Source organism: Gadus macrocephalus, chromosome 15 (genome assembly GCF_031168955.1).
Source record: "Gadus macrocephalus chromosome 15, ASM3116895v1".
In the NCBI taxonomy this organism is placed as follows: domain Eukaryota; kingdom Metazoa; phylum Chordata; class Actinopteri; order Gadiformes; family Gadidae; genus Gadus; species Gadus macrocephalus.
In genome coordinates, this window is record NC_082396.1 from 20,228,148 (window position 1) to 20,250,661 (window position 22,514).

The 22,514-nt window shown below is 42.5% G+C and overlaps 2 long non-coding RNA genes across 2 annotated transcripts in view; both read left to right on the forward strand.

The window, feature by feature from the left end:
* Positions 1-22,514, forward strand: part of LOC132472706 (uncharacterized) — a 154,874-nt gene that overhangs the window by 10,078 nt on the left and 122,282 nt on the right. The gene's annotated exons all lie outside the window — the stretch shown is intronic.
* LOC132473770 (uncharacterized) lies at positions 1,888-6,196 on the forward strand. Its single transcript, XR_009529473.1, has 3 exons — positions 1,888-4,462; positions 4,602-4,752; positions 4,926-6,196. It is a non-coding gene; the product is annotated as an uncharacterized LOC132473770 (long non-coding RNA).

The following is a 22,514-nucleotide window of genomic DNA, read 5'->3' on the forward strand; positions in this document are numbered from 1 at the left end:
TGTTTAAGCGTTGATTTTATGATTTGTAAGAGGAGTCAATTCTGAAAGCAGCTCTTGTGTCATTACAATTGCATGCGTGTCTTAAAAATAGAGAAAAAAGAAATAATTTAGAAAAAAAGCAGTATAAAAAATAAAGTATGAGCTTTTATGTGATTGTGTTTCTAAAATCCAGACACAATTTCTGTTTGAGTGTTAAAGGGGAACTTTTTGGGATTAATTTACCTTAATAGGCTACACAGGTTAAGAGTCATGTGATGGTTCTATAACCTTTTATGGGTCGATATGTCTCTGTTTCGGCTCCCCCTGCGCATCTTGGCGGAAAAGGGGAACATGCAAGTTTCTGCCGGTGACCCGCCGCCCACTCTCGCGGGAGTCTCGGATCTCGCGAAGCACCGAACTGCTTTACGGCACTACAGACCAAACACGGAATCGCTGTTTCCCGAAGCATGCTCTTTTTTGCAAGACAATGATAATAAGGTTTATAATAAAATATTGGTTTGCTTGAAGAGGTGTAATTGAAGTAACCAAACAATGCATGTTCAATTCAAAGGGAAAACTTGGGGTCAATGAAACGAGTGATAAAAGTGCAAATATCTTTCCATAAATTATTTGAATGGGAACAGTTCCAAAATAAATGTGTCACATCTTCAGGGTACATATTACAAAATGAGCAATTGACATCTATATCTAATTTAAATCTTTGCAAAAATTCTTTAGAGGGATAGTAACGGTGTATAATATTCAAAGATACCTCTTTCATTTTGTTAGTGATCAAAAATTCAAATGGTAATTTCCAGATTTTCTTCCAATTAAGGTCAGATACAAAATTATTCCAGTAGGCAAAATATGGGACAGAGACTATATCATTTTGGAACAATGATCGTATTCCACAATTATTGTTACGTGTTCCAGGGGAGAAACAAACCCAACCAACTGCAGACTCGGTAGGGTCAAGAGATCGCAAGGTTGGCTTAACCCCTGCTGTACTTCTTAGAAGCATCACAACTCCTGTAGGGATTGCATCAATGACAATAGCAAATTCCCTTGGAGGAATTGGAATACCATGCTCCATCAAAAATGTCTGATATGACATTCAAAAACCACTACAGTCGAGCAGTTGGCTGACCAGGTGTAAATCATGTGCAAACCAGTTCTCAAAAAATAAAGACTTGTTCTTGTACAATATGTCTCTGTTATTCCATTATATAACATATTTGAGGAGAGGAATAATGTGTATAAATCATACAGCATGAGAGAAGCATCTGCTTGTGAAAGTTGGACAATTTTGTAGGGATTTTCTCAATATTATAATTACAGAATAAAACAAAATGAAGGCCCCCTGTCACGTCCGTGCAGGGTCGCCAGTCCTCGAGAGGGCGACGCTCACTCTAGAGCATCCATCATCAACCATTTCCTTTACACTGGGCTCCACTTCCACTTACAATACTACTTCCTATTTAAGCACTGGTGTTTGTTCCCTCTTCACTCTGTCATGGAGTTTCGTGAGTACCGTTTCCCTTTGTTTCCTCCTCTCCCATGAGGACTTGTTTGTGTGCCTTTGCATATTCTATGGAATGCTAGTCAGTCGCGATTAGCATCAGCTTACTAGCTTAGCATCACTATTGACATTTACTAACATTACATCGCTGCCTATGTGGACCTGTGGATTATACCTTCTTTGGATTACCCTTGTGTGGACTACTTTTCTGTTGGACAAGCCGTTCTATTGTGGAACCGTACCTTTTGTTTATTGACACTGTTAAGCTACAAACTGTGCTAACCTAGCTGTGGTTGCTACCGTGTGGGTCTGGCTAGCTAGCCAGCTTTGTGGACTTTAATAAACCTTACAGTTGCACCTGACCTGAAATCTGCGTGTGTGCCTGAAAACCCCGGCCTGATAGCATGACAGAGTCAAGCCAAGGCACAGCAGAGCTGCAGGAGATCAGGGACGCTTTAGTTCAGCTGGGCACCATCATCAATGCCCATGCACCGCAATTGAGGCGTTTGGAGCTGGATATGCAGCAACTGAACATTACTGTTCAGGGGCTGTGTGCATGACCTCCACCTGTTCCACCAACCTCAGATCCTAGCAGTAGGGCCGAGCCCAGTGCCCGCGCTGCCCCTGCTCTGCCTCCCGTCGATCCCACCATCACCATACCTCTATCTGCCCCCCAACCATTCTCTGGGGAACCTAGAGCCTGTCGGGGCTTTATGCTTCAGTGCTCCCAGATATTTCTCCACCAAGCACGTCTCTTCCCCACCGAACCAGCGAGGGTGGGCTACATCATCTCTCGACTCTCGGGATAAGCCTTGGAGTGGGCAGCCGCTTTCATGGATTGCCAGCTGCCCGAGGCAAACGACAGCCAGCTGTTCCTGCATCGCGTAGGGTTGATGTTTGACACAGGGCACACAGAGGACCAGGCCGCACAACGAGTCCTTACCATCAACCAGGGGACCCGGTCTGTAGCCCAGTACGCCGTGGAGTTCCGCACCCTGGCGATCCGAAGTGGCTGGGGGGACCAAGCCCTGCGTTCAGCCTTTTACCGCGGGTTACAGGAGGCCGTGAAGGATGAAATGGTCAACCGCGACTGGGGACAGTCGCTTGACGAGCTAATCCACTTGGCCATCCACCTTGATGCTCGCATTCAGGAACGTCGCCGTGACCGCCGGGAGACCCGGGCACCCATGACGACCTTCCTGCCACGGCTAGCCACCCCCATCCTCAATCCAGCCCCGGCCCGGTTACCTGAAGAACCCATGGAACTCGGCCGCCGCGAAGAACGCAGCCGCCGTCTCCAAAGACGCCTGTGCATGTACTGTGGCACTTCCGGGCATCAAGTACAACACTGCCCAGACCTACAGGGGAAAGACAGCACTCGTCAAGGGACCCAGGGCCACTGATGAGTGGTAGCGCTAAGACCCCTGGACCCGCCAACCGTCTCTCCATCGCCATACAACTCCGTCACATAGGCAAGAACCATCCCATTGCCTCCCTCAATGCCTTGGTGGACTCCGGCGCGGCAGTCAACCTGATGGACATTACCCTGGCTAAACAGCTGGGGATTCCAACCACCCCGGTGGCCATTCCTCAGGCGGTCCAGGCATTGGATGGTCGCCCCTTGGGCTCTGGACATCTGGAGCGGGTGACGGCTCCTCTCATCATGTCCTCTCGTGATGACCACCAGGAGACAGCACCACCGCATGACCCGGTGGTGCTGGGTTACCCCTGGCTTGCTGTCCATGAACCTCAGTTTGCGTGGGCGGTTGGCTCCCTACCAAGCGTGAACAAGCGTGGGGCCCTGCCTGTGCCACAGCTGGTCACCTCCCAGCTCAACCACTGACACCACCCGGCGTTACCATTGAGGAGGAATTCGCCAGAACCTCATTTCCCACCACCGTGTCTCCTGTTCGGTCGGCTGGCACCCCTCCAAGCGTGAACATCTTGGCCCCGCCGGAAAAAACAGACCTGTCCACGGTCCCTACTTGTTACCATGATCTGGAGGAGGTCTTCAGCAAGAAGAAGGCCACCACTCTCCCTCCTCATCGGCCGTACGACTGCGCCATCGACCTCTTGTCTGGAACCTCTCCCCCTAGGGGGCGTCTCTACTCCCTTTCTGTCTCGGAGAGCCAGGCAATGAAGGATTACATCATAGATGCGCTGCGCCTTGGGCTAATTCGCCCTTCCACGTCTCCGGCTGCAGCACCCTTCTTCTTCGTGGGGAAAAAGGACGGTGGACTGAGGCCGTGCATCGACTACCGGGGACTTAACAACATCACCCGGAAGAATAAGTACCCCTTGCCCCTCATGTCGACCGCATTCGAGCGTCTTCAGGGTGCCACAATCTTCACTAAACTCGACCTCAGGAATGCTTACCACCTGGTTCGCGTGCGGGCCGGAGATGAGTGGAAGACCGCCTTTGCGAGTGTTGCAGATGGCACTTCAAAAGCATGCAGTAACATTAGGCTATTTGTTTATTTTTAATTCTTACTCACAATTAGTTTAGTTAACATGTTTTATTGTAACTCAAAATATACATGTTAAAAATATATATAAATTGTGGGTGTGGTCATACGCCATTAGTTTCTGCCCCACCGAAATGAAGGGGCACCGCACGCTACTGGTTTGGCAGTGGCCTAGATGTTATGACTTTAGGTGAAGAAGTCTGCTTTGTTGAAATTGCCTTCTGACTCTTGATGCCAATGTACCCCTTATTATGGTTGTTTACCTTCCTCGCAACTCTGATGCACTTTGATTGAATCCTTAGCCTCAGCCTGATACTGTATATGTTGACAGGATTTTTTTTTTCAGCTCATGGCATCAGTGAAGGTTGCTGTCCAGACCCATGGCCTCTCTTTCCAGCTGTGCCACTACATTGGAGGATTCCATGAGGGAATCCCTCGTCTGAGAATGGAACAGCTGCTTCATGTTCTGCAAGAGAGTGAACACCTCATCAGAAGGCCGGTATAATGCCCCCCTTTTAAATAATTTTAATGCTAGTAATACAGCTCTCTCACTAGCGGTGTTGGTGACTTTTTCCACCAGTGCACACTTCCTCACAGAGTGAGAAGTCGATGACCCTCTTCACTATGTATCCTGCCAGGTGGTAGAGGACACAGGACTCGGTTTTTGTCATGTCAGGCGGTGATGGGTCTACCAGCTGCTCCACTCTCACAACCTCAGAAGCACTGCAGCTGCTGTTCTGGGTGTCCAGGAAATCCACCAAGTGTGTATCTGGACGATGCATCATCCAGGTAACTGCCAGTATGCGTTGTCGAGAGGAACTGCCCTACAGTGACAGCCCGTAATGCATAGTGGAACTCCAGGTGTCGGAACAGGGTTCCACTTGGAAATACTCCAAAAGTATTTCTAGGCAGTCCTGTGTGAACCGGTTTGTGAAAACAAATTTGTGCCCTTGTCTCAACAGATCTTGCTGGACCTCCAGTATTGTTGCTGGTGTCCAGCTGCCCTGGGGACCGATCTTCAGGCCCAGAAGAAGATGGATCAAGTTGTGGAGGAAGCTGATGGCCTTTGCATACTTTTCCAACCTGAAATGACTGAGGGCACACACAACATTGCGGGATGACATGAGGTCAAACCAGAGCAGAGCTTCATAATCTCCAAAAACAATGACGTTGTAAGGTTGGACTCTGGTCTGCACCCCTCCTCCACCATGTACCTCAGGGCGGCACTTGTTGACTTGCTGAATGCATGCATTGCTGAACTCACCATCAGCTTCTTAAAATGGCTAGGCTCCAGGACACCTCTGGCCAGCTTAAGTTCCATGCCTTCTTCGAAGGACACCAGTTCCTTTAAGGGGGCAACAGAGACCTCACTCGACGCCAGCTGCTCTTTTTCCACCACATCCTGTGATATGGTGATGATGTGACCACGGATCATGGCACTCATCAATTTCTTGATGAGATGAGGAACGTCAGGCATGGAATTGAGGCGCTGGTTTGGCTCAACAGGATGCTGGATCCATGGCTTGTCGTAGGTCACCCCAAAGGACTTCCACATTGCTCTATTGGGGCGCCCCATGTCTGTGGTGTTGTTAAGCACATGAAGCCCTACAGATGTCGCCGCTTCAATAATGCTGACTATGATGGGCCGGTAAACTGCGCCATGGTGGGATTGCCGCTATAGTGGTAAGCCACAACTTGTTTCCACCGTGTTGTAGCTCCAGCCAGCATAAACACCAATGCATGCGTCGCTTGGCCTCTGTGCTCAGGCAGTGTGACATTGCCAAATAGCCACCCCGTTCCCATATAGAGCTCCATGCCTGGAGTAATGGACATCTCATCTAAGGAGAGCACACACTCTCTCTCCATTTCAGTCATACCACCTGCCATCAGCCTCAGCATCTCAAACACTTCCCCCAAAACTCCTGGCTCCAGCTTTACATCTTGCATCATCCTTTGCAGCATGCGGATGTTAGGCAGTGGAATATGCATTTGCTGGAGGTTTTTTTTGACCAGTGATGCCAGCGGGAAATTTCACCTGTATGGCTTTTTTAATTGTTTCCCTCCCCCACCGTATTCCTCTCTTTTCCTGTCCAAGGGCTCTAATTTGGTCTCTATTAAACATTTGTTTGAACTTCTTGTTGACACCTTGTGAGTTCCCTGGGTACACCAGCTGATGGGTCTGTGTATATATTGGGCATTTGATTGTCGTTTCAGAAACCGAAATACATTAAAAAACGAGTGGTAATTATTTCTGTTTTAAAGGCACCCAGGGCAACTTTATGTAAACATTCAATGAAAAATAAACATTCAATTTCTAGTCTTTTTTACACGTAGTAAGTTTCAATAACTTCATACCATTACATATCGACATTCAAGGAGCAAAGATGAGACGTCGTTGTGTGGTGAGAACTGATAGAAAATCGTAAACAACAACAATCGCCGGTGGGGAGAAGCCATTTTTCCATTGACTGGAAGCCTGCTTTATTTATTGTAGGTTACAAAAAATAAAGAAAATGGCGGCATTGTTGTTATTGATTTTGTATCAGTTCTCACCACACAACGACGTCTCATCTTTGCTGCTTAAATGTCGGTATGTAATGGTATGGAGTTATTGAAACTTACTACGTTCTAAAAAAGACTAGAAATTGAATGTTTATTTTTAAGCCTTGAAAGTTGCACTGGGTGCCTTTAACATTCAAAAAGGTATATACAAGGTGCTTTTCTTATAAAGTCAAAAAGTGGCAAACTAATCTAAAATAATAATTGTTAAACATATAGAGAATCATCGGGGGATTACTTCCATGGTTGGTAAACAATGCAACTGCTATTGCTCAGACCTCTCGCTTATGATGCTACAATGCTAACAATGCTAAAAAACAAGAATATTTCTCCATCCGGTATGTCATGAAGTAGGGCGTAGCCATGCTTCCCATGATGCGGAAGCATATCTCTCCTTGATGTTGTCCAATGTTGCCCATGGACCTATTATAGAATGGACACCGGATTCCAAAATGGCGCCTATTCATTCCAATTCAGATCCGGCGAAAATAAGTATACTTCAAGGACGCGGATGTCGTACTCAAAAAGGGCTAATCGTGAAGTGTGGATCGAACCAAGTAGGTCTATCTGCAGCCGGAGCCACTTGCCAAACACGCCCATTGCTCTGCCAGACACGCCCATTACTTTGCCAGACACGCCCATTACTTTGCCAAACACGCCCATTGCTCTGCCAGAAACGCCCGTTGCTCTGCCAAACAGTTCAAGTCTATTTTCGGAAATGTAGGGGGATATATGAGTGGCCCCACGTCGAATGGCATGACCCAAGATACGTCAGACAGAGAAAGCGCGCAAATCCGAGCAAAATATGTTTGACAGTGGAAGGATTTAGCCACTTGCCAAACACGCCCATTGCTCTGCCAGACACGCCCATTTCTCTGCCAAACACGCCCATTGCCAAACACGCCCATTGCTCGTTCTATGGTGGCCATTAAGGAAAAATTCGGGATATTTCGCCATTAGGGGGCGCAATAAACGAGGAAATTGTATATCTTCTACAAAATTTCGCCATTAGGGGCCGCCATAAACGAGGGAATTGTACATCTCCTAACTGGCCAAAGGAATGTTCTGAAAACGCGTTTGGGGATATAACTCCCACACCGAACCTCTCACAGTCAAAACCTTTATATCCACAGGTTCACGGTAGCGTTTTGAACACATGCTTTGCGTTGTGCCGGCGAAATGCACATTTCTTGGACCCCTGCATAACTGCTCGCAGTTCTAGTTTATTATTTTTATTTGAAGCACATTGAGTGTGCCTTGTGTATTAAATGTGGTACATAAATAAAGTTGACTTGACTTGACTTCCTACAACTCCTACCCCAACATTTATTTTTAAACCTTAAAATGGTTTAGGTTAAGGTTTTGTCTGTTGTTTGGGCTACTGTAGAACCATGGCGGTGCGACATGGCGGGCTCCGTGGCAGAGGACCTGTTCCCCATATAGATATAAAGGGCTCTTTCTGAGGTAAGCTAAACACAACCATTATTTTTCCATGGGTTTATACACCTATCAAAACATACATCAACTTCTACCAAGTCCTTTGTTCTGTATTAATTCAAGGACAAAAAACAGTGATGGTAACACTTTTTCTTTAATAGATGATCATTGATATAGTAATGTGTGTGGCTGTGTCCGTATGTGTTGTATGGACACAGTCACAAAAAATATATATACTAGAGCTGTCAAGCGATTAAAATATTTAATCATGATTAATCGCATTATTATTATTATTTTTTTTTATTATTTTTCTATGCTAAATATCAGCCGTTCCTATACAGGCCTCATGCATGAGTAGAAGGTGTATTCAAGAGGAGGCTAACATGGTGTTTCACTCAGAGATTATTTTATCTTTAACAAACATTCAAATATCATCATGTGAAAAGATAAACCCTACATTCAGTCATCCATACTGTATAGATTCATATCCTTTGATCAAAACACTGAAATCCGTGTTGTGGATTAAGAAACATGTTGCGTTTGTCCTATGTCATGCCCAAAACAAGAGAACTGGTTCTTTGATTCTTTTTTTTTAACATAAAACAAAAATATGGTCACGTAAATAAAATATACAAACGAACAGAGCTTTGTCTCCCCGCGACCTTATATTGATTGAGTCTACAACGTTCTCAAAGATTCAGCCAATGAAAGGTAGCAATGGTGTTGCTATGGCACCTGGGTAAAAAAATGACAAGGTGGTACCGTCCGCCATACACATCGGACTCGATCCGATGTCTAATTTTGGATTCCTTTGGATTTTTGATTTTCCACGTCTAATTTAGCTAATAAACCAATATTCAAAACGCTACCGTTTCGTCGTCGAAGGTCGGATCAAAAAAGTGTTCGAATTTATTTTTTTGTGTGCGTCTGAAGATGTCGTGTGCAAAGTTTGGTGTTGATTGGTCAAGAAATGTGGGAGGAGTAGCGAAAATACAGTTTAGCGGTTTTCACACTGAAATCCGTGTTGTGGATTAAGAAACATGTTGCGTTTGTCCTATGTCATGCCCAAAACAAGAGAACTGGTTCTTTGATTCTTTTTTTTTAACATAAAACAAAAATATGGTCACGTAAATAAAATATACAAACGAACAGAGCTTTGTCTCCCCGCGACCTTATATTGATTGAGTCTACAACGTTCTCAAAGATTCAGCCAATGAAAGGTAGCAATGGTGTTGCTATGGCACCTGGGTAAACAAATGACAAGGTGGTACCGTCCGCCATACACATCGGACTCGATCCGATGTCTAATTTTGGATTCCTTTGGATTTTTGATTTTCCACGTCGAATTTAGCTAATAAACCAATATTCAAAACGCTACCGTTTCGTCGTCGAAGGTCGGATCAAAAAAGTGTTCAAATTAGTTTTTTTGTGTGCGTCTGAAGATGTCGTGTGCAAAGTTTGGTGTTGATTGGTCAAGAAATGTGGGAGGAGTAGCGAAAATACAGTTTAGCGGTTTTCGCGATTTTGTGAAAATCGCGCCCATGCCATCTTTTGGCATGGGCGTGGCCTATGCCAAAAGATGCAGCAGACTCCAGTGCATCTGTGGGTCTAACGTTTTGGACTGTGGGAGGTTCGGCATGGGAGTTATAGCCCGAAACGCGTATTCCTTGGTATAGCGCCACCTAGGGACCGGCGTGTCTGGATTTTGTTATCTGAGTAGCGGAGCCGGACCTGGATCTAGTCATGCCATTGGCGTGTCTGCACCATTTACGGTTTGGGCTGTGGTACCACTTTTAGCGCGGGAATAATAAAAAGAAAAATTCTTACAAAAACAATAGGGATCCAACCTGTTGGCTTGGACCCCTAAATAAAACAAATCAAAAGATCCATAAAAGACACTTAACAACTTAATTTAGAAAATCAATAAATGACACATAGGATGCATGAAAAATTCAATAAAAGAGTATGTTTCAATTGGATTATTATCATTTGACAGAAGGCAAAGGTGAATATAAGCATTTTTAACCTTGATTTAAATGTAGTCATGGTTAGAGCAATTCCCAGATCCTCAGCAAGTTTATTCAAGCTATGTGTTCCATAGTATCTAAATGCTGCTCTTCTCTTGTTTTTATTTACTCTGGGAACAATAAGCCGACCGGTCCGAGTTGATCTTACAGGTCTAGAAACTCTAGAGGGCTCATATAGTGGAAGCCTTTCTGGGATATTCTTTGGCCCTAAAGCGTTTAGTGATTTATAGGTGAGCAGCAGTAGTTTGTAATCTATACTTACATACTGGGAGCCAATTCAGGGATTTAAGAATATGGTGGAATGTGTTGAAATCCTTTGGTCTTTGTTAGTACTCTAGCTTCTGCATTCTGAATAAACTGTAGCTGCCTAAAAGCTTTTTTGGATAGAGACCATAACAATTACATTACCTCGTCGTCTCGTTTGGATTATCAGGTGATAGGCCGATTTTATCATTGACTTGGCTCTTGAAATTTAGATCAGAATCCATAATAACATCAATATTTCTCACAGTTTTTTAGTTTTTCAAGGAGAAGGAATTATGGTGTAGTCTAAATTTCTGTCTCTTATTCTTGGCACTGAGAACAAAAGGGGTTTAATTACTGCATATTTCAGTAAGGAATGAAATAATCAGAGGAATATCAACACATGTTGTAATGTTTTTACACAAATAATGTTTGACGTGATCTGAAATATATCTTATATTCATGCAATAGATCTGTGCAGGACCAGTAATATTTGAAAACTGCCCCTTGACAAATAATGTTAACTTTATAATGGTAGTTCACTCTTGCCTTCACTATTTATTGCAAGAGACAGTTTACTAAATAAACGATTGGCACATGGACTACTTACAAGGTGAGAGAATAGTTGTCAAATGTTTGGATGGACTAAGGAATAAGGAATTGTTCACTGAAAATGCATAAATATGTAGTTGTCTCACCCTATAGTCTGTGGGCCAGTACTGATTGCAAAATAGGCACCTCTTCTGTGGCTCATGTTCATTTCATAATGATCCTAACTCCCTGAAGTAAAGCAGCAGAAGTTAGTGACTGTGCATATACTAGTGGCCCATTTTGGGTGAACTAAATATGCAAGAGTAGTGGTTAAGTGGTCCGTAGGGGGACGGACCACTTAACTGGTCCCACTATAAAGACAGAGGGACGGACCACTTAACAACTGGTCGGACTACAAAGACAGAGGGACCCTCTACCTCCTTTGGCTCGGAAGGTAGAGCGGGTTTGCTGGTAACCGGAAGGTTGCTAGTTTGATCCCCGGCTTCTCCTAGCATGTCGAGGTGTCCCTGAGCAAGTCACCTCACCCTAACTGCTGCCGACGAACTGGCTGTCGCCTTGTATGGTTGACATCGCCATTGTTGTGTGAATGTGTGCATGAATGGGTGAATGTTAGGCAATATTTTAAAGCGCCTTGAGTGGCCAATGTTTAGGAAAGCACTATATAAATGCAGTCCATTTACCATTCCAATTTAAATCGTCCCGACTACAAAGACCATGTACCACTGAGCTGAACTGTTCGAGATAGATGAGCAAACTTTGCGACCCAGTTCCCCATCCTCAGAATCGATCCAGGGGGAGGCCTCCTGTTTTCTGGCCTACATCTCTCAACACAGCAAGAGGGGAGCTTCCTACCCTGTGATGGAGTATCAATCATTGTTGAGGAGCTTGGGGCACATTGTTATCTCTTCAGGCATCCAGCTATCATCTGACCTGCCAGGGGCTGCCTCGGTGCTGGCTGTCTGCCCAGATGGCTGAAGAACCGATGCTATTTTTCTTTATCCGGCTTTGTTGATTCTTTTCGAAAATTTCAAATGTTCAAAGCATATTTCTGTTGTCAGAACAGCAGTGCCCAAGGAAAGTTTAGCATTCTACAGAAAAAACAAAACACAATTTAGTCTAAATAGAATGAAAGATTTACAGAAATCTGCACACGGGCTTGCCTCGGATTGGGAAAGGTTTTTGGATGGATGTTCTGCAGAACACAGGCTGGAAACATAACGAAAAATAAATAAATTATCCAGGTAGTTAGTTTGGGAGGAAGGGAGCACTCTCAGCCAAATCTGCCTCATTTGCTTTAAAAAAAAAAGTACTTCCCAAGCTGCGTTAGGTTTAAGAACGCAGCCCGTAAGCACAGGTATTACTGCTCGCCAGCAGGAGGGTAAACATGCTGAATTTTCAAAGTTCAGAACGTACCAACGTAATCTCCAACCTTAACAATTGTTTGTCAATATGACCGAAAACTAACCATATGAACGTCTGCTGGTAGTCCCCTGTCTAAAGGCCGAGGGAACAGCTACAGCAACGTATGCCAAGGTCCTGTTTGCCAAAACAAAATTTATTAAATTCAATATTCTGAAAATGCAACATTTTAACATCATTTCAGCATTAGGATTTGCTTTGATAACATTTCTAGTGATAAATGTGCTTTTATTTTCGTGAACTTCAGTCAATGAATGATTTTTTGTTTGTTAGTTAAACCAAAGTTTTCTACCATTGCCATGGTGATTTATTTGGAAGCTTCTATCCCTGAAACCCCACATTTTCCATGTTGTTTGAAACAATGTTTTTGTGTTGTGTAGTCATCTGTCAGTTGTTGTTCAGTGTTATTTTATGTAAATTCTGGTGTTCTTTCAAACAAAACGCAGATCTTCAAGTGACCACGGGATGACATTTATTCTTCTTCTTTGGGAGGGACTAGGAAGTCCCTCCCAAAGAGGAAGAATAATAGCAAATGTTGTGAAATCTGCCTTGTAGCCTACTTTGTTCATAGCTTACTATATAGCCGATAGATTTTTCTTTACCCACACATGATATAGGTCTAAATCTTCTCATCTGGCAGTGGGTAAGATGAACAAAAGCCAATTCCCGTAAATGTCACAGTTGTCCTTTAATGTATTATCAAAACCACCCAATCTAATACATTCAATCATTTATATAGATGAGCCATTTAAATTGTGTCTCAATGCTGGATATTCTTTTCTCTGGTACTTTCCAGAAGCAGAAGTTGATGAGTCACCAGTCCTTTCAAGGAAAAGGACCTCTGCTTTCCTGTCAATAAGACACCCCCATAGGATAGTAGTTATTACAGTTCCTCTTTACAACCAATGAGGGCCAGATGGGAACTCTGCGATGAGAGCTTGCAAAGAGGAACAGAGACATGGTCACAATTTTCAAAACAAATGTATTTGTTGCTGCATTTACTGTAAAGGTGCATAATCATGGGTTCATATAAAGGCATTAGCACATGTCGTGGGCCGATAAACTGGAAGTCAACCTGAGGCCTTCAATGACCCTGTACCTGAGGGTGAGATGGGGGAAGACTGTAGTCTTCCCCCAGGAGAGGTCACTGGCTAAGGGTATAAACCAAAGCTGGTGCACACACACATACTTCAAAGAAAATAGGAAAAATAAAATGTACTACAACCACAAAATGCATGGAAGGGGGTTGAGAAGCCAAGCTGAAGCCCCACAACTAGTCCCACATTCGTGGTCTCACTTGATATTTGGTGAAAAGTGTAAACTCTTGATCTCTTTCCAACAAGGTAAATTCTTTCTGTTATACTTTTTTTTTCCTTACCAGTTTCTTGCCCCCACATGCCTCTCAGGAGATCTTATCACTGTTATTGTGGTCAAACGCATCCTTGTCCTACCTTTCCAGTCAAGCTGCTATCTCTTCTAGGACCAACCCTTAGATCAGAATCAATTTTATCCAATAAAACATTCTGATGTTCTGTTGAGATGAGCAATATTTAGGTTGAATATTTCTCATATCAAAGTATCACTGCGGTTCTATGTGATGGTTTATTGATGTTGACTGCTAGCTGCCAGGACACAGATACTCGTAAAAATCAATGCATAGTCACATCATACCTGTAGAATCAGTTTGTTAATGTGTTTGCGCGGACATAACAAAGCTTTCCAGCCTATAGCCAGAGAGTAACATTCAATAATATGCAGAACACAGCGCTGCGCTGTTTCTGTAGGCAAAACAACAGAGTACGCTTCTCATGAACCACTATTTTTGCATTGTATGTATAACAGTCTTGATTATAAATCATTTAGCATACTTATTTGTCAGCTTGACTGGAAGAATATGCTGCCAGATACACATTTGAATAGCTGTATTGGTATCAGGTTATAAATGGGCCAATGCTTTTAGCTGCCATTTACGCAGACTAATGGTTGCCTAAAAGCTTTACGTTCACTAAGTGCCCACAAACCAAAGTCTACTTAGATGCACATTGAGCATCCTAACATTGGCAGCTCTTTGAAAATACTAATATTTACAATCAACTTTGGCATGTGGACAATTTGTGTTACTGTGTATATATATATATATATATATATATAGATATATATATATATATATAGATATATACACACACACAACATTATATATTATATACATATTATTATAATAGATCAGCTTCATATGCATGCTTATTCTAGTCATTGCAATACTAATTGCATGACTGAATGATAACAGGTATATATATATATATATATATATATATATATATATATATATATATATATATTCACACTTAATTTAAAGGCGCTGTGTGAAAAATAAGTGAAGTTGGCTACCTTCCTGTCTATTTTGGATCGCTCCCCCTCCCTCTGTCATGTCCTGCATGATAGGAGACGTGACTCATCTCCTGTCTTTCCTGGCAGCTTTGATTTCTTCTTTAAGCCTTTTTTTCGATTGCAGTGTTTGGTTGTGTAAGCCGTTCCTGGGAGCACATGAATCAGTAGCTTCACCGGTTCTGCCAAGTTCAGTCAACACTGAAATCCTGCTGCATGCCTCTGAATGTGCAGAGAAGCCTGCCTCCTTGTGGAGTATGTCCTGCTGATTGTATACGGAGGGAACGGGATACCAGAAATTCTGTTTTCAGATAGACTGTAGAGCGGAGGGACAGGGAGACCTATCTTACTGATCAAACTCATATATCAGGGATGGCTGTCGGAAAATGGAGCTATTTAACACTTTTTTTATTAAACAAATATCCTTTAAGTGAAGACTTAAAGAATGAATTGTCCAAGCAGTTATTTTATCCGTCATTGACGATGGTGATATTTTATATCTGCATGCAAATTATTCGCCTTTCAAAATGCTAGATCTGTGTACCTATGGCGACACATTAGTGCCATAATTCACTAAAGGTACGAACACACCAAACGCGTACCCCGCGTATAGACGCGTATAAAATCGGCAATTTTTCCATAGGGAACCATTGGTTTACGCGCGTATGAGCTGCGTACATGGGTTACATGCGCTAAAGCAACATTTTACCCGCGTTAGCGGCGTATATATACGCGCGTACATATACGACTTTTTACGCTCATACGCATGACGATTAGCCGCGTTGCCCAATCAGCGTTGAGCTTGACCCGACGTCACTGGCAGAGAGTAGTGACGCTTGCACAGAAGCATACGGCCGACATCTTTCTTTATTCTGGGTGGAAATAGTAACATAGTTACGCCATTAAATGCGTTTATGTAAAAAAAAATTGCGAGAAATGTGCATTTTACTTTCATAATGTTCGCTCGGTGAATGTGAAGGATGTTTGGTTTGATAGTTATGACGAAGAGGGAACGCTCCGTTCACTTGCATGGACAGAGTCTCTGGTTGCTAAGCAACCTCAACGTCTTGGCGGACTATATCTCTGCTGATCAACACTACGAATGCTGGAAACACACCAGACACACCATGTGAAGTTATTTAACCCGATTATTGTTATTTATATCTGAGATTATTTAATCTAACCCGATCCAAGCTCTATCATGCACCCAAACACGGCGGCGTTTGGGTTTCCTTCCTCGGACTCCTAAATCCAGCGCAGCCACAGGCGCGTAGCTGCGTACGTAGGACCATTTTTGACACAAAATGGTCAAGCAACATTTTAGCTGCGTTACGCGCGTAAATCTTACGCGGGTACGTGTTTGGTGTGTTCGTACCATAATGTGATAAAAGATGCATTCGGGCGTATTATATTATTCCACACACGTAGATATTAACTGCGAGCGCGCAATGATCTCTGCGCGCGCAAAACAGCCTCTCGCGCGCGCAAATTACCTCAGCGCGCGCAAAACAGCCTCTCGCTCGCGCAAATTACCTCAGCGCACGCAAGACCTCTCGCGGAAAATGTTTTTACGCTCTCGCTCGAATTTAATTTTGGCACTATGGGGGAGGGAACCAAGGCAGGGCGGGCTTTCCTATGATTGGCCGTTTCTGAAGCGCGATATTTGATTGACAGCCCTCCTCAGCCCTCCTCTCATTAAATTCTGAACTGTACAGTAAATGGCTGAAACGATAGTTACTTATTGTAACTCTAGATTCTATGAGTATAGGCGCAGCCTTTTAAGGCTATCGCTATTGGGTTATCCCTAGGCGTGAGCCGTAGCACTGAAAAATTTGTAATGCCCGACCACCAACAGCGTGGGCCTCAATTACGTCCGCGTGCGGCGTGCCTCAACGACGTCCGCATTTCGCAGATATAGTCGGGCGCCGGCGGACGTTCTGCTCCCAATAAACAGCTTTTCTTCAGCTATTTAAAGGACAATGAGGCCGACACTTAAAAGGCTGCGCCTATGCTCATAGAATCTGGAGTTACAATACGTAACTATCGTTTCAGCCATTTACTGTACAATTCAGAATTGAATGAGAGGGCTGAGGAGGGCTGTCAATCAAATATCGCGCTTCAGAAACGGCCAATCATAGGAAAGCCCGCCCTGCCTTGGTTCCCTCCCCCATAGTGCCAAAATTAAATTCGAGCGAGAGCGTAAAAACATCTTTCGCGAGAGGTTTTGCGCGCGCTGAGGTAATTTGCGCGTGCGAGAGGCTGTTTTGCGAGCGCTGAGGTAATTTGCGCGCGCAAGAAGCTGTTTTGCGCGCGCAGAGATCATTTGCGCGCTCGCAGTTAATATCTACGCGTGTGGAATAATATAATACACCCGAATGCATCTTTTATCACATTAGTGAATTATGGCACTAATGTGTCGCCATATGTACCATGCAGCATTACGAACGCACCATTGCAAGTTGTATGAGAAAGTTGGTCTGTCTTCCTTATATACCGTTAGAATGGAACTTTTCTTTATACGTACCCTACCCATAGAACCTACGTTTCTTTATAAGGCCATTTTGCACATACTGCCTCCTTATTTGTGTTCTCTACCGGCTCCAAGACAAAACAGCACTTGTATCACTTGGTCGAGCAGCTTTATTAGGAGTTCTCAATCAAACAACGTCATTTGACGACTAAAGTAGAATGGGAACATGGGAGTTGTTGTCTTTAGCATTGTCGCTTGAAAAAATGTATCTGACGTGGGGCAGAAATCATGTTCAGGGACGGGTTAACGGTGTAAAAACCGTGTTGCTAGGTCGAGTTGATGTTGTGGACCACTGTTTGTGTTTCAAAAGCATGTAGAGGCCCTGAGGGGTATTTCATCAAAGTCGCTAATGAAGGCGGCGATTCTCTGAGGATTTGCATACAAAATGTAGATAATCTACACATTTCTACCTAATTAACAATTGCCATTTAAACATTTTCATTGGTTTTTGATTGTGGCAGATTATTTAATTCACATTACAGAAATGTTTCGCTTTTATTTATTTTCTATATGAGTATAGTGTACTATTGCATTGGAAATGACAGTAGTTCTGAATGCAAAGGCAAAATACATATAACAGCAACATTGCCTTGTTATTGTTACAGAGATTGAGGGAGAAATTGAGGTGGATTTCGAGAGCAATGAAAGGGACATGACAGGAGACAGAGGGAGCGATCAAGAAGCCACTTTGCCAGGGGCAAATCCAGGGATGTGCTTGCCGAGGGCCAGTCAGTCAGGGGCCAGCAGTGAAGACACAGCTTTGCCAGGGCCTGCTGCTCCAGGGACCAGACTGCCAGGGTCTGACAGGGCGACCGTGGAGGACCTAATAAGGCAACTAAAAAAGGAAAAAATTATGAGAAGGAGAGCAGATAGGGCTCTTGCAAAACAAAAAATAAATAAATTTGGCACTAAGAAAGAGAAACAATTCAGTCAGTTGCACCTGACCTGCCATCTGCGTGTGTGCCTGAAAACCCCGGCCTGATACCCCCTAATTTGGAGAAGATAAAGGTAGGAATGAAATTCCAAATTGAAAACGGATTCTTTATAAATTGTTTTAGCAAGTTAATTTTGAAAGTGTAATTTAAGGTTGAAAAATCAAGGAAGTTAAGGCCGCCCTTATCATACAGGTTCATAATCACAGCATTTTTAATATAGTGGCTTTTATTCCTCCAAATAAAATTAAATAACATTTTGTCAATTTGTTTAGAAGTCTTTTTGTTTACATCCAAGGACAGAGCTGCATAAGAGAGCCGGGAGATGCCCTCAGCCTTGGTAAGAAGGATCCTACCTCTGACATATAGGTCTCGCTGTAACCATTGATTTAACCTTTTTTTAGCTTTGTCAATAATAGGGTTGAAGTTTAAACCACATCTGGAATCTCTATCTTTGGTAATAACAACTCCTAGATAGGTTATAGAGTCCTTTACAGGAATATTACATATAGACGGTAGATCGCAATTCTTAAGAGCAAGCAATTCAACATTTTTAAGGTTTAAATTTAGCCGGAAGCAATGGAGAAAGTTTTAATTAAATCAATGGTTAAAGGTATCTGAGAGGCATCCCTTAAAAAAAGTGTTGTATCATCAGCCAGCTGACTGATGATGACCTCACCATCAGCTATTGAGATACCTTTAAGTGGACTAAGCTTTATGGATTCAACGAGTAGTTGAGTACAAAGTAGGAAGAGGTAGGGGGAAATTGGACACCCTGGTCTAACACCACGATTTAAAAAGAATCTAGGGGAAGTACCAGCATGTCATTTAATTAAACAGTTTCCATTTTTGTACATAGTTTTGATTGCATTGTGAAAGTATGAACCAAATCCAAATTTCTCTAAGGCATGGAAGATACATTTATGCTCAATTGTATCGAAAGCCTTCTGAAAATCTAAGAAAATAATACAGCTTTCATCTAAACATAAATCTGAATAGTCAATTAAGTCAAGAACTAGTTTGACATTATTGGAAATGTGTCTCATAAAACCTCATCGATAATATGATCCAAAACATTTTTAATCCTTTTTGTAAATATCTGTGCAAACACTGTGCAAAAACATAATTTTTAAGAGGGCAGATTGGACGCCAGTTATCAATAAGGAGTTTATCTTTCCTAGGTTTTGGGATAAGAGTTATGAGGCCGTCCCTCCAGGACCTGCAAGGAAGATCATGTTGGACCCCTCCCACCCCGGACATATACTCTTTGAAACACTCCCTTCCGGTAAGAGGTTGAGGTCTGTCAAGACCAAAACCTCCCGCCACAAAAACAGTTTCTTCCCGTCTGCAACTGGCCTCATCAACCCTCATCAACCCTCATCAACAACGGCCCCGGACCCCCACCAACACTGACATGCACACTACCCCCCCTTCCCCCATCAACACCCACAGTCATCTGCCTATGATGACAACAAGTTTTGCACTACTTTCATCATCACACACAATTGTACATATATTCTTATCTTATCTTATCTTCTTATCTTATTACGGTGCTTATGTATATGTATATAGAGTATCTCTATTTATTTATTTTTATTTTTTATTTACTCTTATCTTTTTCAGTACTTATTATTATTCAGCACTTGCTTATTGTTTATTGTTTACTGATAATTGTTTGTTAAGATCGTGCGCAACGAATACGAATACCAAGACAAATTCTTCATATGTGTAAATGTATTTGGCAATAAACCTTTTCGGATTCTGATTCTGATTGATTTAAAGTGGGTGGGAGGGTTTCATTATCTATATATTCTAAAAAGAGCCCGAGGAGGAAGGGAGCGAGTTGGTCTGAGAATGCTTTGTAAAATTCAGAGGTGATACCGTCCGTTCCAGGGGACTTATTGAGTTTGAGATGTCCAATAGCAAGTTTAACTTCCCCTAGTGTTATAGGTCTGTCACAGAAGACTGATTGGTCGTTATCAATTGTTTTGGTTTCAGTGAGAGAATCTAAGAATTGGAGGGTGGACTCCTCACTGTAATTTGATTGATATAATGTGCTATAGAAATTAGAACAATACAGAGCTATTCTTTTAGGGTCATCTGTAATAACATCATCAATATTCAATTTCTGTATTGAGTTGTTTTTTGCACGGGATTTTTCCAGTCGAAAGAAGTAAGCACTATTCTGCTCCCCTTCCTCAAGCCATTTTCTTTTACTTCTTACAAAGGCCCCTTCCGCCTTCCCTCTATATAATTCATCCAAATTATTTGCTGAATAATTAAAGACTCAATTTCACTTTCAGTTAAATTTTCTGGTGTTTTTTGTGTAATCTGAGTTATCTCTGATGTTATTTTTTCCTCAGCTCTTTTAGCTTTAAATATAGAACTTCAGTATTCTCTTAAATATTTTGACACCTCAAATTTAAAAGGTTCCCAACTACTACTAAATATTTTATCAATTAAAGCTTCATGCAAAAAGCGTTCAATTAAAGACTGAACCGTTTTGATCACAACCTCGTGCGTCAGGATCGAGTTATTTAATTTCCAATATGAACCCATTCTCTGCGAAATATTGTTGTTATTGTTCAGTGAAATATTTATTGAGATAGCTTTGTGATCAGTTAGGGGTGTTGTAAGAATATTGACCTTAATGTCATTATTGTCTAAACATTTGGAAATCAGCCAGAAATCTATTCATGATAAACTAGTACAAGCCTTATTACTCAAGTCAACTCATTCCAGGATTCTTTTCTCTCCATATATCTTTCAAGTTGAATTTCAGCATAAAGTGCGTCAAGTTAAAGGCCATAGTATTGTTAGTTCGAGGAGGATATCCATCTAATAAACTATCTAATGCTATGTTAAAGTCACCTCCCATTAATGTTAATAAATTTGGATATTTCGACAACCAATGTAAAATGTGGATTTCCAAATCATCAAATAAAATGTCAATCTCTTGTTTTGAATTATACCCATAAATATTGACGAGTAAAATTATAGTATCATTTATGCCAACAATCTAAATAAAGTAATGACCATTTGGGTCACCCTTGGAATGTAAAATATTCCCATCGAAACAGTTCTTTAAAGTAGCAGCACCAGCTGCTCTTTCTGTACCATTTGAGAACCAAATGTCATTACCCCATCGGCTTTCCATAAAGATGCATCATCTATAACTGAATGCGTTTCCTGGAAAAAAGAAAAGTCAGTCTTTTGCTGCTTTGCAAATAAGAATAAAGCCTTTCGTTTAACATTCTGTCTCAACCCCCTGGCCTTAAGAGAAAAAACAGAAAAAGACAGTATAAAAATGAAAGGTGCTATGAAATTACAGCGAACAATTTCTATCCCTTAATAATAGAAAATATATTCTAAGTAACAGCGTTAAACAATCTTCCGAACCTTTTAACAGTAAGAAAGAGAAATAATAAGCTTTACCCACAAAAATGTAATAAATGTTCAGCACTTAGGTGAAAACAGGAGGAGTGGTGTCGTTAGTTCAAGGTATGCATCATCTTAGGAGGATGTGTCCATTTGAGACCGGCCGGACGTGTTTATTTTGGGGGCAAAGATGGACGTATACCTGCTTTCCATCGATTATCACACAAACGACTGCAAAGTGTGCTTTTTTCCCTTCCTTCTTCGCAGCTTCTATTATGGGCCACAGTTTGTCTCGTAAAGTTTTGTCCGCAGAAGTCAGATCCTCGGCAAACCTCAACTTATTCTTTGTAAGTTATTCGCAGGTCTTCGCCTTCTTCCACAGGAGGTCCCGCGTGGATCTGTTTGTAAAGCGGATGTTGGTCATCCTGGATCTCCTCATATTTTCCTGGTACCTGCCAAGCCAGTGAATGATGTCGATGTCCTCTCTGATCTTTGCATTGGCGTCAGGCACCATGGAGCAGCAGATGGTGATGACTTTGGCCTTGATGTCCTCCTGTTTCTCCTCCGGGACGCCATGGAGCCTGAGGTTCCATCTCCGTTGGTATCGTTCAGCGTCATTGAGTTTGAGTTTTAACTACTTTTTTCAGTAGTAGTTTAACCACCTTCATTTCGGTCTTCAAAGAATCAACCTCCGCAAATGCAAAGTCAATAGACTTCTTCAGGGCGTCAATGCTCAATGCGTTATGGTTAATCATGCTTTCCAGGTTATCTGCCCGCTCATTAATTTTTGTTGAGATTATCCCAATGATGTTGTTCTGTAACTCATGCAGAGACATTTCTGCTCTCTGCTTTTTCCTTTTGGCTTGACTGGTGTATTTGTGTCAGAATCTGGCAACGACATAGCATCTGGGCTCTGTTCGCGGCGAGGCGAGAGCATAGCCATGGTCGGGGTTAGCTGCAGTCGAGGTTGTAGCTGCATAGCTAGCATGTGTCTTGGGAGAGTTATAGGTACACCAAAAACCATACCATCAGTTGGGCGCGTTGATTCTTTTTCCTTCCGTTTTGCTCCTTTATCGGAAGGCTCCATTT